Raw genomic sequence first — 12,975 nt, forward strand, 5'->3', positions numbered from 1 at the left:
ACAGACAGACAGGCACAGAGAGAGAGAGAGACAGAGAGAGACAGAGAGCAAGTGTGAGAGCGAGCAAGTGAGCGAGAGAGAGAGAGAGAGAGAGAGAGAGAGAGAGAGAGAGAGAGAGAGATTTACTTAGCACTTGACATATAAAGATTAGGAAGGTGGTGGTGGTTTTTGACTGAATTCCTCCCCAAGTATTTGGTTTACCTAAAACAATGTTTAAGAATCAGAGCTGGAAAGCTTTTTCTTTGGGGGTCTTAGTCTATAGGGCCCTCCAGTCCTTAGTGTTTTTTAGTTTTCTTTTTAAGAGAGAAATTCACTATGCAGTTCACAGTGATCATCTTGCCTCAGCCTCCCAAATAATGAGATAACAGGCATGGGCCAGTATCACTGGCCTGCTTCGTGCCTTATGCCAAGCAGGAATCAAAACTATTTATAATTTTCTTGGGTCCCTGGGCATATAAATTTGTATCCTTGAAGTAAATCAGCAAACAGAAGTGATAACCCCATGAACATTTTGGGACATCATTTTTTTTTTCTTAACAGACACAAACATCCAAACTCATTGGTTATGAAACTACACATTAATGACTCCTTTTTTCCTTCTTAGGAAGTGGTTAGGTGAAATTATAACACTGTAGCTCTTTGTTCATAGTAATCTTTAGCATCTCACCCTCTGCTTTTCCCTGCTAGCTTAAAATTCAAGGCTCAGCTCCACTGTTACTCAGAGATCTTCCAGAAATGCAGGTCTTACTGCTTTGGTGAAGGCAATTCCCTGTACCATATCATCCCCTATGATGAGGTCAAGGCCAGGCCTGGATAAAGCATGACACAGTGTTGGAACAGGGGATCCTAGCGGTTAGAATAAGAGCTAACAGATTATTCCTTCTTGTGCCTATCTTTCATAATGGAAATGATTCCAGAAGCAATGGGAGGAGAAATGTGTAATTTGAAAACTGACTAAATGACATTATGTGCAGTGATCTGCATATAATTCTTTTGCAAATGATACATCCATTTTAGTATCAAACTGAAGAGAAGTCTGCCAAAAAAGACTTGAAATCCATGCACATAACATTTTCACATAGAGTTCATAGCTGTCTATCGAAGTACCAATTATTTTGTGATTTTTTAAAAAGGGTACATGAGACTTGTCAATAGAAAGTAGGTGTTCAAGGGTTGTCCAAATAGCTCTGTGGACTAAAGCACCTGCAAACAGGCCCAGGGGTCTGGGATTCCATCCCCAGGCCTGCTGTGCCAGCCCCACCCCCGGGGCATGCTGAGATGGCAATTGAGACTGGGTGTGGTGGCACGCACCTGTAATCCCAACTCTTGGGAGGCTGTAAACAGGTGGATCACTACGAGTCCAATCTAGTAGTGAGACTCTGAACACCCTGTAGACCCTTCCCTAAAATAAAAAAGAAAGAAAGTAGGTGTTCTACTAAAAAAAATTGGAAGAAAAAAAGATGTGATGGGTCTCTGCATACTGCCTCTTGCAGATAATTTGCTTTGGTTTGGGCTATTTTCCTGGGTATAATCTTTTTTTTTTTTTTTTTTTTTCTCAGTACCCAGGATTGAACTCAGGAAATCTGTGCTTGCCAGGCAAGCACTTCAGTCTTTTGTTGTTGTGTTTTTAATCCAGAACAAAAAGAATACATTTCAGAAATACAAGGATAGTAAACAGTTTCAAGCTATAAAGTATGCAATATTTTTTTAAAGCAATGATTTCTCAAATTGTTTGAAAATAGTAACTGGTTTGAACATTAACATTCTTTTTCTCAGGTAACTCAAGATAGAAGTTAATGAGTGACCTCAGAAGACGTGTGTGGTGGGGAACAATATATAGGTAGACAAGCTGATCATCCCAGAAAATAACCTCCACTCTTAAAATAATAACTGTCTCACAGATTTGGACGTATCTTCTGATTTCTCAGTAAAAGGAAATGAAAACTCTTAATAACACTGAAAACCAATGCTGTTTGACATGTTGTTGATGGAATCTGAGGATAATATCTAAGCGTGAGATGAATGGTCAGTCTGTACTTCAATGTGATTCCCTCAGAGTCCTGCCAGGGGAAAAAGAAGTGGAAAATATTTCACTTATACCCTGCTTTCTGATTTATAAAGCAGGAATTGAGAGTCTAAACTATGCTCAGAACGGACTAGCAGTTCTCTCATTCAGTTTTAAATGTCATGAAGATAGGATATGGTCTGCTTTAGCTAAAATCTTTGCACAACACCTCTCATGGTGATAGGAATATTTTCTTTTTTATTTTATTTTATGTATTTTATGTGGGGTCTCACTACACAGCTTGGACTTACAGGGGCCCTCCTGTTTTCAGCCTCCCCAGTGCTGAGATTACAGGTATGAGCCACCACATCTGGACTAGGTGGCCGGCTCCATGCACCCAAGGGCAGGGCCTGCATGGCATGGGGTACTGGGGATGGCACCCCAGTCCCTGCACTTGCCTAAGCAGGCACTGAGTCCACTAAGCTGTCTCGCTAGCCCACCAGGAATATTTTCTGAGTGAATGGATGGAAGTTTCTAGCAAAGGCAGAAATCCAATAATTAGGGAAACATTAATGAAAATTCAAACCAAACAAAGAAATGTCCCTGCGCTAAACCAAGATAGAAAGCTATTGGGTTTGAGGCAAAATCAGGAGCCTTAAATATAGAGATGTTGGAGATTTTTTTGAAAATTCTAAGAATAGAGAAAAAATTACAAGAATACAGGCAAATCCTCTTTTATTCCAGAGTTCTACTATAAGCAGGGAGCAGACACCATTGGAAGCCAATACTAGGAAGGTAGCTAAGCATAGCTGGCCAGGAACAGACATGGGCCGTGTACTGAGAGCTGGCCACACTCGTCCAATAGCACTTTTTTTTTTCCAATAGCACTTTTGATTACAGAGTCCTGGCCTAGGAATCACCACATTCTAGGTCTATCTGCTCACAAATTAAGGAGATCTATTTATAGGAATCAACTGATTTTATATTTTAGCAATAATTGAAAAAAGAAACCATTACAGTCTATCAAGTTCTCAGGACAAATTGACTGCTTGACTGATTGCTGTGGGCTTGGGGACTGAACCAAGGGCCTTGTGCAGCAGGCCACTGAGCCTATTCCTTGTCTCAAAAACAAATTTATTGAAATGATGATGACACTTGTACAATGGCAACTCTACTCTGCCTTAGAAAACTGAAAGAAGACCGAGACAAATGGAGAGATTTTTTATGTTCATAGATGAGAAACTCAGTATTTTTAGATGTCAATTAAACCCAAATTTATCAATGATTCAATCAAAATCCCAGCAGACGTGTGTGTGTGTGTGTGTGTGTGTGTGTGTGTGTGTATCTGAGTGTCTGTGCATGTGTTTAAGTTGACAGCTTGATTTGAAAATTCATACAGAAATGCCAACGACCTAGAATAGCCAGAAAGCTTTTGAAGAAGAAAAATAGTTGGAAGAGAATTTGATTTTCAGATTTACCCAGGAGACGAACTCCAGAATTATGACTCTTGTAGTTTATATGGAATATGTAAGCCATCTTCTGCTGAGAGAGGGGCATTAATCTTATCTTCCTAATGTAAATAAATTTTTATTGGGGATAAAAGAAGAACATCTCAAATTTATAATCCTTTGAAATGAAAATAAATGGTTTCCCATTCCATGCCCTTTAAACTGAGAGCAGCATCTGTTGCTGCAGAACAAAAGGGGGTATCCTTGTCTCCATCCCCTGGGCACCTCTGTCACTTGGGACACCGGATCTCTGTAGGCAATGTGAAAATCCAGGAGAAACTGACCTCCCAAGTAGGTCACTGTGTCTCTGTCCTACCTACTGAACTCTCTTCTACCCTTGTTGGGTTAAATGGCATTTCATAAAGCACTAGAGAAACAAGTGTGACTTTGTTTCAGTGAGATTATTTTATTTCCTTACAAAAACAAGTAACAGATTTAACTCCAGGACTATAGTTTTCCAACCCCTGTTGTGATGATTTCAGGAGTAAATCTGACTTGGTTAAAGGGCCCTTAGGGGACTGGGGAGATGGCAAGCGCAAGGGTCTAAGTTCAATTCCCAGTTCCACCAAAAAGAAAAAAGGCCCTGAGACAGCAAGTTAAACATGACTTTGGGTCGGGGCTATGAGAATATTTCCTGGAGAGATTGGCATTGGAATACGCACACTGAATAAGAAGAAATGTCCTGGCCAATGAGGGCAGGCAATTAATCTATTGAGAGTCCAGTCAGAACAAAAAGACAGAATAAGGGCTAATTTGCTCTGCTGTGGATCCAAGATGTCCATCTTCTCCTATCCTTAGGTGTTAGAATTCCAGGTTCTCGGGTCTGTGGACTGTGGAACTTGTAGCAGTACTCTCGAGCTGGGAATTCTTCAGTTTCCCACACTTCCATTACCAGACCTCAAAATTCTTAGGACTTTGGCCTCTGTATGAGATTTAGCTGTATTGAATATTCCCATTTGCAGGCCTCCGAACTCAATGTGAACCACTGGCTTCCCAGCTTCTCTTGTAGGAAAGTGACATAATGTAGGGTTTCTCACCTGCCATAATTATATGAAATATCCTGTCATCTATGTATTGTCTATCTGTCTGTCTATCTATCTATCTATCTATCTATCTATCTATCAATCATTTATCTATCTATCTGTCTATCTATCTACCTATTCATCCTATTTGTTCTGATTTTCTTGAGAATCCTTATACATTCCCGGTAGAGCGATAAGAATCGTAGCAGTGATTATCTTAGGAATAGGGCTCATGAACTGTCCAAGAGGTCATAGAACTTTGAAGAATGGTGGGAGGATTCTTCATTTTGATTTGAGTTTGGGTGATAGTTACTTGGGTGTATGCATTTGCCAAAACTCTTCAAATTATGTTGTTCAGATCTGATTACTTTTGTGATATTTATTTTATATACAAAGTCACTATTAACTCCTGCAATGGTTTAAAAGATAGTCAGGGAAGATCATAAACAATTTTATTTATTTATTTATTTATTTATTTGTTTGTTTGTTTGCTTTTCATTTGTGTATTTGGTACAGGGTTTCGCGGCACAGCTTGGACTCATACTGATCCCCCTGTTTTTAGCCTCCCCAACACTGGGATTACAGGTGTGCACCACCACGCCCAGATGGCACAGCTTGTGGGACTATAAACAATTTTAGGCTCCTTCATTCAGCAATTCATATGAAGTGAACCCATTCTTTAAAAAGCATAAGTTGACAAAAATCAATCAAAATACTCCGAATAGGCACAGTTGGAGAAATGAAATTCTCAGTCCAAAAGCTCCTGTAAAAGATGTCCCAAGGACAAAATGGCTTCACTGGAAATATCTATCAATCATGAAGAAGAATTAACATGAATTTTACATAATGTATTTCAGAATAGAGAAAAGGAGGGAACATTTTCCAACTGGTTTTAGAGGCTAATATCAAACTAGTATCAAATCAAAGATAATACAAAAGTAAGATAAGACAAGCTACATGTAGACCAATAACCCTCAAACATACTGATACAAAAATCCTTAAGAAAATCTTAGCAAATAGAACTCAGAAATATCTAGAAGGAGTTACTGTGATAAAGTGCAGTTTATTATAAGGGTACAAAGCTAGCTGCAAATTTGAAAATCTTTCAGTATAATCTACCATACAGGATTATCAAAATATAGCTTTACAAAGTTTTTATCTACAAAGTAGTAAAAATCAACCTGTTGTCAGATTTCAGTATTTTAACTTTAAATGTTGATGAAATTTATATTTATAATTTTTTAGTTTTTTGAAGTAGGGTCTTGCAGTGTAGCCCAGACTGGCTTTGAACTTGAACTCAAGATCCTTCCCAGTGCTGGGGTTGCAGGTAAGTACCACCGTGCCTGGTTTCAAATTTCCTATATTTAAATGTCATTTAAAGGATAATATATCTTTAATCTGAGCTGTTATCAAAATCTTTATTCTTCTCATGTGTGCATGGACATATCACATATACCCATGTACATAGATAAATGTAAAAACAACAAAAATGAAACAAGATTTTTCTCAGTAGTACAATTATATGTAGCTCAAATTTTTCATTTTAAAAATATATTTTCTGTAATGGTCTAAACAGATATTTTGATCCAGGGAAAATAATGAAATTAATGTTCAAAACAATTATATTATTATTTATCTGAAATAATTAACTCACTTTTCTAATCTTGGAAATTATGTTAAATACCCACAAGCAGTACTTTAATGCCAAGAAACACTTTCAGATAATTTCTTACAGCTACCTTACAGATTTCCCTAAATTTTTAGCTTTAAAATATTATAAAAGACAATTTTGAGCCATTTGAGGATATAGTTCATTTATTCATTGCTATTACTTGGAATTGAAACCAGATCTTTTGTAGTAAGCTACATCCTGGTCTTTTTATTTTTTAGTTTGAAACAGGATCTCACTAAGTTGCTAAGTTCCAGGGTAGGCTGGAACTTGCAGTCTGCCTTCGTTGGTCTTCCAGAGTGCTGAGATTACAGGGATGTGACACCACACCTCACTTTCGCTATAATATTTTTAATGACTGATGACCAAACCAGACTGTAAAATGGATTACCATTGACATACTGAAATAAAATAGTACAAATTCATAACAGTGAACTATGCTGGTAAAATCATAAAGAACTACCTTTTTAAAATATACCTTGAGAAAACCAGCTGTCCATTATCACAAATTAGATGTCTTCCATAGATAGATGCTATTATGAAGACACAAATCAAAAGTACATCTGTGGTTATTATTATACTAATAGTTTAGTATTAATATAGTGTCCTGGAATCAGATGTAATTATAGTGAAAGCCACATAGGTTAGATCTGCCACTTATTTCTTTTTTTAAAAAAAATCAATCAGAGAAGCTGAAATAGTGAGTCTAGGGACATCTTTATCAAAAAGAAAATTACATTTTTATTAAAAATAACACATCTATTTCTATTTTAAGTGGGCCTTAAAAATAGAGCACACATTTAATACACTAGAATAAAACCTCAGATAGCCCTCTTACCTGGTTAATGTATTACATATTTCAAGCTATTCCAACTCTCCAATTTGAAAATTGCAGGTAAGACCTTTATTCTTTGAATGAAGGAAGGTAAGAGAGCAATAGAAAAGACTAACAGAAAAATACTCAGAAAGTTTTTCTTGTGTGGTTCCTTCAGGAAGTGCACACACACACACACACACACACACACACACACACACACACACGCTCTCTTATCCAGAGTAGAAGGAGAACCAGAGAAGAAGGGAAAGGAAAGAGAGTCGCATAAATGGAATTAGAGTTGACACCAACTTCCTTCCTTTTCTTTTTCTGTAGAGTGTCAGCTTGTAGACCTTCTATTCCAGGAACCAGGCCCAGAGTGTTATAATAAAAGTGACTTGGGCCTCACCTAAAAGTCTCCTACATTTCCTGCTGTACCTCAGGGGTGTAAAACCAGGAAATTTCCCAGACTCCCTTGCCAGCAAGGAAATTCTTCCAATGTGTGGAACTCAGGTGGGATTTGAAAGGAAGAAGAGAAAAGAAAAAGTCTCTATATTTTAGCTTTAGACAGACTGTAGGGTTGGCAAAAGATATGAGTTCTTACCTGTGGCATTTGGATATCTCCTGTGGACCAGGGACTCTGACATCATCGATGTCTGACACTTTTGGTGGTATTCTTTCCCTGGTTCTTTTGTACCCAGATCTCCTCAGAGTTCTCCCGCCTTCACTTTTCCAACTGTTCTGCTGTGGAAGCCTAGGACCTTGTGTAATACATTTATTTCCTCTCCACATACCCAGAGACTTTGTTTTCCTTACCCAAACCCTAAACAAGAGGAGCAGATATTGGTCATACCAAATAATCTCTGCTATAAAGAGTGAACAAATCTACTCATGCCATCTCTTTCTAATAAAAGCATTCTTTTCAGCAAGAAAGCCAAGTGGAATGAACAAGCGAAGTGGTAGCTCATCCTGTATAATAAAACCATACTTCTGGGACTGTTGAGCATCACGGTATATCAAAGCCCTCGTTACCACATTTTAAATATGTAAATAATCACAGACATTAGTATATAAGGGGAATATAACATTGTAAAGTGGCCATTTTATAGGTAATTCATATGAAAAACTGCTATTAACTGACCAGTTTGACCCTCAAAAGACCAATTTCACAGGCTTTGGCTTAAAAATAATCTAAATTTTGTGATTATTTTTGGTAGAAATGTAGTGAAACATTGTGAATTTCTAGCCTCAGCTGCAATCCCACGTGAAGCCAAAAGTGGGCTAGGAAAGCATGTGCCTTCCATGCTGATCAGTATATCTATCACACTTACTGTTCAACTTCACACATAATTCCCGCCATTGCTGAAGAATTCCTCCTTCCCTAGCTTTCTCAGCCTAGGAACCTGGGTCCTTGCAGACCCTCCTGTACATTCGGTCTTGCCCTGGGTCCTGGCACAGCCTGGGTGAATGGTGAGCGGTGCTTATGTTATGCTCTAGGAGGTGTTCATAGCAGTCACGCACCACCCCCGCAGATCTTGCTGCACAAGCCCCTCCGCATACTGGGCCAGGACCCTCTGTCATGCTTTCTTTGCTTTCCCTTCTACACATTTGAGCCCTGTCTCTGTGGCGCTGCTACTCAGATACAGACTGAGAATCTACATCATGCGGATTCTGGGCATGGAACCTCTGCAAGCCCTGCTGCTCTGCCTTCTCTCCTGAGACATCATTTTCTTCAATTTAAATCCATAGATCCTATGACATTGGCAGATTATTGACCATTGTCTAGGAACTGGGGATTGAACATGGGCCTTTGTGCTTGCCAGGGAAGCACTTATTCCACTGAGCCATCGCCCCGGCCCCTCTTTACTGAATGAAAGAATCCATGAACAAATTAAAGGTTGTTCAGAATAGGTCCAAGTTAAAATAAGATCCTGGCATAGGAAGCTACATGTATGGATTCAATTTGCCTTTGGGATTCACATCTGACAGACTTTTAGCTGAGATTAAACTCAATTTCTTACCTGCTTGGTTAAAACTGATTCACAATAGAAGTTCACTGTTAGGAAAAAAATACAGACTCAGGCAGCTAATCAGGAGCGGTCATCTCCTCTCTTGTGTGCTGAAGCTGCCTCTGCATGCCCTTGTCCCTTGACAGCTTAGTGACAAGAGGGACATGAGAAGTGTGCCCTGGCTCTCCTCCAGGGCAGCTTGGCCTAGAGGTTGCATAGATGCCTCTTTGGCTCTGTTTCCAGGACCCACTGTCGGGCAGCCACACCCATGCTCACAGGAGAATTTTCTAGTGGCAATGCCATGCGCTAAGTTAAAACTGACAGAAAGAAAAATAATCGTCAAGGGATATGTGGCAGGCGTGGACATACATGGGACTTGAATCCTGCCCTGGGAGAAAGCAAAGCCTTGCTTGTTCGTTCCACTGTGCTGTGCTACATTTCTACAGTTTATAGGAGATATAAAAATTTTAACAATCAATGAAATATAACCAGGTTTATATTTTGAATAGCTCTTGGGATGAGTTAGAAAGAGATGAGGATACACAAGAGACAACTGTAAAAGTTAAGGCAGCAAATGATGATGACATACAGTTGTAGTTCTCATTATGATTATTTTGGTTTTAGGATCCTGCTATACTTTTAAAAATCATTGAGGACTTTAAAGTACTTTTGTTGCCTGGGTTATGTCCACTGATCTTTAACATATTAACAATAAAAAGTCAATAAATTTTACTTTTTATATTATTATTATTATTAAAAAACGAGTAAATTTTAGAACAGAAGAAAACACAAACATATTCTATTAATCATCAAAGTAATTACATCATCAAATGTCATGTAGCCTCTGGAAACTTGCTTAGTATTTGAAAGATAATTAGTATAAAATATGCTAACAATATAGTAATATTATTGTGTAAATGATTTTGATCTCAAGAACCTTCTGAAAGAGTCTTGGGGACCCCCAGGGAGCTCTGGATCACACTTTGGGAGTCATTGGCTTAAACAAAGGAATGGCAAGTAAGCGAGGAGCAAATCTACAGGCCTTAGGGAAGTAGAAATGGCAGAAATTCATGATTTGCTTGAAAAATGTAATGTACAGACACAAGCTACCGCCCACATTAGTTGTTTTCTTTTGAAGCGAACATTTAAAAGGAGTACTGTACTAAATGCTCAATACCTAATTTCATGTCACCCTTATCTAAGTCCTATGATATGGTTGTAAAGTTTTCCACTGTCAGTGTGTCTAATGAACAATGTATAGCTGTGTGCATTGATTGGACAGTGTAAAGCATCCTGCCTATCCAGACCCAGTGATCTTCTAAGAAAGTCCAGTTCTGAACCAAAGCTTCAGGTCAACACCTCTGTGCTCCTGTACCTTCAGGGAGATTCCTCTGTCACTAGTCTGAGAGATTCTTATCTCTGCAGCTCCTTCAGAGAACTGACTTCTGTATTTCTCTTGGTCTTCGTTCAGACACTGCTCCTGCTCTAGTTATTCACTGTTCCTTACTGCTCAACTCTTGCTCCATCTGTTTCTCTTGACTTCTATCTTTAGCTTGGATTCCATTCTGATTCCTCAGCTAAGCCTAGTTTCTCAACACCTGTTCCAACTTTTTTCCTGATGCAGCCGTCCCATTCTGGTATGTTATGTAAACTGATTTGCCTGTGTTCTAATGGGCAATCTGGTCCAACTACTCTTAGATACTCTGAAATCTTATCTAGTTATTACTTGCAAGATGATACCACAGCCATCCACACCCACAGTCAGTCAGAGTTAAACCTTTGGTTTTCCACATGAGCCCTTTCAGATCTGACTGCGCAGGTAGTGTGGGGCAGAAAGAGAAAGCCAGGCAAGGCCAAGGGCGTAGGCCTGTGCTTCATGGTGGTAGAGCTGCTTCTTCAACCTCCAAAAATTGCCAATAAAGATTTTGAGGATTTTGCTTGTTCTATGTCTTTTTCCCCAGTGTACAGTACCTATAATACTATATTATTATAGCATATACCTATAATAATATAGCCATAAGAACATTATGGAGATCAGTAGTAAGAGGGTGCTTGCTATTTGCAATGATCGTGTAAAGGGGAGGAGATCTTTGAAAAGCAGTGTCTTTGTACATCAATTTAAGAAAAGTAGCCAATTCACTTAGATAACCACAAGATGGAAATTATTTTGAATATTACATTTGTTTTGATGGTGGGAAATATGCAGAACTTTTTAAAAAGTACTCCAAATACCACCGCATTGAAAACATGAACAATAATTCAATCAAATATTTAGTGTTCACATTTCTATTACATAGTTTATAAGTGACATCCTGCTTTCTTTATATTTTGTTTGCTTGAATTGAGAGCCAAAAAATTCCGGAAAGTATATTGGGTCTCTTTTTTTAAAAAAAAAATTAATGTTTTTTTAAAAAAAATTATTTGGTACAGGGTTTTGCTATACGACTCAGACTATTATGGTCCTTCTGTCTCAACTTCTCCAATGCATGTGTGCTCTACCCTGCCCAGTTTCGGTGACTGGCATGGCATTCGGTACTAGGGATTGAACCCCAGTCCTTGTGCTTGCCAGGCAGGTGCTTAGAACACCAAGCTATCTCCCCAGCCCCATTAGGTCTCATTAAAGCTGTAGCTGTCGAGCCAGGCAGATGGCTCAGTGGAATAAGTGCTTCCCTGGCAATCACAAGGGTCTCCTGAGTTCAATCCCCAGTTCTGAAAAAAAAAGCTGTAGCTCTCACACGTCTTTAGCATTTTTTTTCCTATTATAGTTGTTCGCTTGCTAAAAGAACTGGTAGCTTTTAAACAGAATTTTCCATTGCTAGATTTTGCTGATTGCATCCTTGTGGTGTCCCTTGTATAGTGGCTATTGAATCTAACTGCATGAAGAGACCAATCCTGAAGCAGTAGCCCACACTTTTTAGGAGTTACACAACATCTCTTTGCAATGCCTTTTATACTCTTAATTACTGATGACCACTATCAAGATTTATTCATTTATTCAGATTTGCAAATGGCATCATTATAATTCTAAGTTAAATTTTTCTCCATATATAAGCTGAAATAAAGTGAACTTTTCCATCTTCAAGTTTTCTTACCCTTAGACACAAAGAAAGGCACAATTTTTTTTATTAATTTTATTGAGAAACAAATAGCAATGAGACAGTTTCAAAACCAATTAATAGGACAGTTTCAATAATTAATATATTGCATATTGTTGTCTTCGTAGTGGCTATTCATAGTACAAGATGCAGACATGATATCTTGTCCAAACACTATTAGTACAAATCTTTCTCATTGAATTAAGAGAAAGTTACTGTATATCTATCCTAACTTTTTTGTATATACAGATACAAAATGGTCCTTCATTTGAATACCCTTTTTTTGTTTAGTTTTGTCAGAGATGGGTATTCCATTGCCATTTAAATATTGTAGGTGCATGAATTCAGCAAAATAATCCAATATAGTACTGTAGTCCAAAATAGTAGTGGGTTATCTGTAGGAATGGCAATGTCAGAAGTTGTTGACTTGAGCCTTTTACAGCTCAGCATATTTTGCTTTACTTTTTATACCTTGTTTTTATACTTTTCTGCTGGATGGTTAAGACCAAGATAAAGCAAGACCTATGTAACAAGAAATGTCACTTTTGCATCTGATAAGATTAGTCAAATCCTCTTAGGCTTTACCCTGAAATCCTGTACCACAGTTTGCAGATCCTTTGTGGATGTCAGCCGTGTGGATGAGTCATGGCCATTGCTTGACCAATTTGCTCTCTGTGAAAATCTGAGAGAATGTTAGAAAGGCACAATGTCAGCTGTATTCCTGCTGTTCTATTAGCCGGGGGAGCCCATTCAGATTGCCTCTTAAGATTTCTTTTCATGAATGCCACACATCCTTTGGTAATTTTTTAGCTTTCAAAGTTGACTGTCAAGTTCCAGATTTATCTCAGACATT

The sequence above is a fragment of the Octodon degus genome, unplaced genomic scaffold (genome assembly GCF_000260255.1).
Source record: "Octodon degus isolate 3935 unplaced genomic scaffold, OctDeg1.0 scaffold00025, whole genome shotgun sequence".
In the NCBI taxonomy this organism is placed as follows: Eukaryota; Metazoa; Chordata; class Mammalia; order Rodentia; family Octodontidae; genus Octodon; species Octodon degus.